Here is a 5,502-nt window from a genome sequence, read left to right as displayed (position 1 = left end):
ATGGTGATTGCAGGTCAGAATCTGATGTATGTAAAATGGACACGAGCAAGTTGGAAATTTGAAAAAAGACAAAATGCTAACAAAACTCAACAAGTCTCGTAGCATCTGTGGAGAGAGAAATAGAGTTAACGTTTCGAGTCTAATATGATGCTCTTCAGGACACTCATACCAGATTTGAAATAATAATTTTTTTTTGGTCTGTGCAGATGGTTTCAGATCTGCTGCATTTCCCCAGAATTCCTTGTCAATGCTGTAACATAAAGTGCTGTTCACAATAAATTATTTTTCAAGTCTTTCAAGTCTTAAGTAGTCTAGCAATAGTTTCAATGGATATTTCACCCCATTCTTTAACTCGGCTCTGAACTTACTCTGTATACCTGCATAAATAAATGGGTTGATACAGGAACTCAATAACTGAAGCATAAATCCAGTTTCTTGAAGAATAAATGTTGAATTCCGGAAATCAGAAGCTGAAGGATAGGTAACTTTCATAATTCTTACATTGTTATAAAACATAACAAATATAACAGGATGAAACTACCCAAAATGGTGAAGAGTAAAACAACAGATTTTCTCCGCTTCTGCATCTCTGGGTCACTTTGGTTCTCTCCAGTGCTGTAGGCGCGGAGTCTCCTGCGGTATCTATTGGCTGCAAGAATGTGTCTGGTGGTCAGAGCATTGAGCAGTAAAATCAGAAGGAAAGGAAGACAAGGGGTTAAAATGGACCGAATCCAGTCATATGCTGCCCATGCAGGCGATGTATAAAATACGTTTTTTAACCCACAGAACCAGGGTATGCTTTCAGTTATGTAAAGGGGTTCATATATAAAATATATGAATGTATTTTTTACACAGCTCAATGTTGACACTATTCCTATGACGCGTGCTGCCACCTTTTCGGTACAATATTGTGATTTCAACATTTTGCATGAAATGGCCACAAATTGATCGAAGGTGAAAGCGACAGTTAACCAGACAGAACTGTCAAGGGCTGCATAAATTGTGGCAGAATGGAAGCTGCATATTGGTGTTATGCACAAGACACTAAATGGAAAATAGATTCCAGCAACCCGGTTTAATATTACAGCTGTTAGCATAACCAGGAGATCCGTCACTGCCATGGATACTAGGTAATATGAAATGCATCGAGAAAGACCGTATCTTCATTGAGACAGCATCACAATCACTGCACAGTTAGCTGCAGGAGAGTCAGAAAGAGAGAGCTTTTCAGAAAATATGCTGGTGGAACAGAGCGAGAACAAAAAGTTATATTCTGACCAAACAACTTAGTTTTAGACCATTCCTAGTTGAATGTAAGTAATTTAGCTATGTTTTAAGATTGAAGTTATCCATTCTGTTTGGACAATTATTTCAAATTCTACAATAGTCATTCAGATTGGAAACACTGTATGACATTGTCATGTCAACGTACAGTTATTTAATGAGTGTAAAGAAAAGTGATGAAATCAGAAAAATACTTTTGAAATTAACATGAGACCATTGAAATGTTTTGAACAAATAAAGAGAAAATACGAAAATAAGCAAACAGCAAATGAGCTGTGACGTGGAAATTGGCAAGAACACGGATCGTATTTCATTGATGATTAAAAAGAAGTGACTCCATTCAGCTCTTCACTAGATAAATGTCTGGAATGTTCTCTATCGATTTCAAACAGAAACTGGTAAAGGATGATGTCTCATTTGGTGAAATACCCTCCAAAATGTAGCATGTCAGCAATGCTGCTTTCTGCTGTCAGGATAAATGAACAACCAAATTGAACAGTGGATATTTAAACTTAAGACCTGATATCCTGAATGTAAAAGTAGTCAATATTTGCATAGGCTGGAAAACACAGTGAGAATGGGTACACTGATACATTGCATTCTATTGGGGTCTGTAGGAAATATGAATTCTCAGCAGTCACAAATTTGTAATCGTTAGCAGCACTGAAATCGGAAGAGAAGAGCTGGTCTCGAGCAGTGATTGAATTCTCAGAGAACAAAAGCATTTATCTCTCTGAGTTAGAGGGAATTATTAATCATCTACCAACCTGTCACTGTTACATTGCATTGATATCTTTCAAAACCTTGACCCCTAATATTTCCTTGAATATATGCAAACATGGAATTCCCCTATTAATGCAATAGTTCAGTCTTCTCAATTATGCAATTCAGGAAATTATCAAATTATTGCCAAAATCAGTAGCTGAGTAAAGAGGCAATTTTATTTTTCCTCCACTCCCAAATTTACCATAATACTAGAAGATAAAGGAGCATAATTTGGCCGTACGGCCGATCGAGTCTCCTCTGCCTTTCGATCATGGCTCGTATGTTTCTCAATCCCATTTTCTTGCCTTTTCCCTGTAACCTTTGATCTCCTTACCAATCAAGAACCAATCTATCTCTGTCCTCAGCACACTCAGCCGCACGGATCATATCACAGTTGAGGTGATGGAAGAGGCAATTTTTCCGATGGGATATTACAGACTTTAATTGTCACAGGACTGAATGACAGACGACATTAAAGTCTATGCGTTACACGTGAGAAAAGTGAAAGTTTGATGGTTGGGTGACTGCTTTGCACTGAGATTGCTATGAAAGACTATCCTTCTCAACCTGTTTCCTTACTTGAAGTTGCCAAACGGCAGCAAGATGGCCGCAGAGCAGGACGCTCCACTCTGAGCTCCTCTGCGCCGCCTGCTGTTTTCATTTTTTTTTGTTTTTTTCTCTCTCTCTGTTTTTAGCAATCCCTGAGCAGCGTGAGGGGAAACGAGTCCTGAGGCAGCACGAGATGTTCTGAACAAGACTTGGAGCAGTGTGTGCGGAAGTGAGCCCCGGTGCAAGGCAAGGGGAAGGACACCTGGAACAGCGCGATGGGAAACGAGTCCCAGCGCAGCGCTACATACCTTGTTGCAGCTGACTGCTGGTGAGGAGCGGGCTGGAGGCTGGAGCGAGTGGGAAAATTGTTGGCATGGGGCCTGGCGTGGGCAGTTAGACCACGTGCTGAACTGCTGCTATTTGAAACTCTTTACTGGACTGCAATGCCAATCCTTAAACTATGTTATAACAATCTTATTTTGATTTATTTTAATTGACTGTAAATAATGCTACTGTATTTTCTTCTATTCCTCTTTGTATCCAAGTTTTGTAACTATGTACCATTAGAGGCAGCCATTTAACAAGTGTTTCACTCTACTCCTGTACTTCTGTTCTGAATTATACGTGACAATAAAGGATCTTCTATTCTACTCAATTACTTGGCCTCCACAACCTTTTGTGGCAATGACTTCCACAGACTCACTACCCTCTGGCTGAAGATATTCCTCCTCACCTCTATTTGAAAGGGTCGCCCCTTCACTTTTATGCTGTTCCCTCGTGTCCTAGTCTCTCTCATGAGTGGAAACATCTTCTCCACTTCCAGTCTATCCAGGCCTCTCAGTATTCTGTGCGTTGTAATGAGATCGCCCTCATCTTTCTAAACTCCATCGAGTAAAGACCAAGAGTCCTCAGCCTCTTTGCATATGATGAGCCCGTCAATCCTGGGATCATTATTGTGCACCTCCTCTGGACCCTTTCAAGTCAACACATCCTTCCTTAGATGCAGGACCCAAAAATAGTGACAATCTTCCAACTGCGAAGAGGAGGGAATGATTATACCCAATTCTGTAGAAAGACAGAGATCTCCACTCAGAATAAAAGCCTCACTGCTAAACTTGGAGGATCGATGGAGCGAACCAATGTTTAATGGGATACTATATAACTGCAGTACTTTACCTGGAATTCCAATAGCTGCAATCATTCTTCACACTAACGGTGAAATGGAGAGCATGAGATTCAAATCTATAAAGCAGAAGCGTTAAAAATACATGATCGAGTCCCCACTCTAGGGCTCAAACCCAAACCCTGAAATAATGGAGAGCTGGGGTTCACTCTGTATAGCAGCAAAGATTAAACTGAACAAATTGGGCGCTCCTATAATTCTTTTTGCACTTCTTCATTTAAAAATAAAACGTATCAATAACATTAGCAGTCCTTTAACCCTCTGATATATCACCTGTGGCCAGTGAGGATTTCATAATTATTGCCAAAGACGTTAATACCTCCTCTTTGATTCCCTCAATAGCCAGCAAGGAACACACCTTTTCTGGGCCTGATGACTTAATCACTTCTAAGACTGCTGAACCCAACAGCAAATTCCCTCTCTCTACATTATTTTTCCTCTAACGTTTCATGGTGTTCTACGCTGATGTCCACACCGACGCAATTCTTCCCCATTGTAAAGACCAACACAAAGTATTCTTACAGAACAACATACAGATTATCTCTAGCGTCCATGATTAGTCCCATTCTTCCCCTAGTTCTTCCTTTACTTAAACTATTTTTACTTTTGTTTTTTTTTTGTTTAGTCTACCTACCAATTATTTCTTGTGCACACTCGTAGGTTTCCTGATTTCATTTTTATGTTCCCTGAGGCATTTTTGCAGACCTCCAGGACTCTACCATATTTGGACTTCATGAAGCCTCTCTTATTTTCCTCTCTTACTTCTAGTATTTCAGTCACGTAACATCAACGGTTCCCTGGTCTTTGTCCCACCGCTTGTCTTCACCGGAACATATTTGCCCTGTATTTAACTGGTATTAATAAGAATGTAAATACCACATAATGGTTTTGATGTATTAATTTCAGAGATAATGAATGCTGTGTTACTTTGCAATGATGAGTTGTTTTTGCTGGTTTCTGTTAGTGTTATAAGGATTGATAAGATTATGCATTGCCTCCAACTGAGTTGCAAAGCAAGAAGTATATTTTACAAAAATAATGAGCAACAGAGAATACACCTTTACTGAAATGATCATTCAGTGTACTGTTATAATGCTCTACACTTTGTCTCTCTGTCATTTTGCTTGTCCTGACGGGATCTTGCTATTTTTGAGTATGTTTGCCTGCCTGTTACATTCTGGGTACAGTTACACAGTGGAAGTGGGCAGCCGGACGAATTCCCAAACACTAGTTTTTTTTTCTACAAAAGCAGAGGAAGTGATTATTTAGTTCACTCCTCTTCACACGAATACACAGCAGAACAGTGCCGCAAGGAGCTGAGAGGCGCAACATGACAATGTGACGGCCCCCACACCTCCTCCCTCACCCCCATCCCAGGCCCCAAGAAGACTTTCCACATCAAGCAGCTGTTCACCTGCACATCTGCTAATGTGGTATACTGCATCCGCTGTACCCGTTGTGGCCTCCTCTACATCGGGGAAACCAAGCGGAGGCTTGGGGACCACTTTGCAGAACACCTATGCTCGGTTCGCAATAAACAACTGCACCTCCCAGTCGCGAACCACTTCAACTCCCCCTTCCAATCCTCAGACGACATTTCCATCCTGGACGTCCTGCAGTGCCACAACGATGCCACCTGAAGGTTGCAGGAACAGCAACTCATATTCCGCTGGGGAACCCTGCAGCCCAATGGTATCAATGTGGATTTCACAAGCTTCAAA

At 40.9% G+C, this 5,502-nt stretch overlaps 1 pseudogene; it reads right to left on the bottom strand.

Annotated features, from left to right (window-relative positions):
* Positions 1–279: 279 nt before the first annotated feature.
* On the bottom strand, positions 280–2,973 carry LOC125483455 (annotated as a pseudogene).
* Between the last annotated feature and the right edge of the window lie 2,529 nt (positions 2,974–5,502).

The sequence above is a fragment of the Rhincodon typus genome, chromosome 7 (assembly GCF_021869965.1).
Source record: "Rhincodon typus isolate 14 chromosome 7, sRhiTyp1.1, whole genome shotgun sequence".
Classification (NCBI taxonomy): Eukaryota; Metazoa; Chordata; class Chondrichthyes; order Orectolobiformes; family Rhincodontidae; genus Rhincodon; species Rhincodon typus.
Note: the sequence above shows the minus strand (reverse complement) of the source record. Positions and strands in the feature narration are given on the sequence as shown.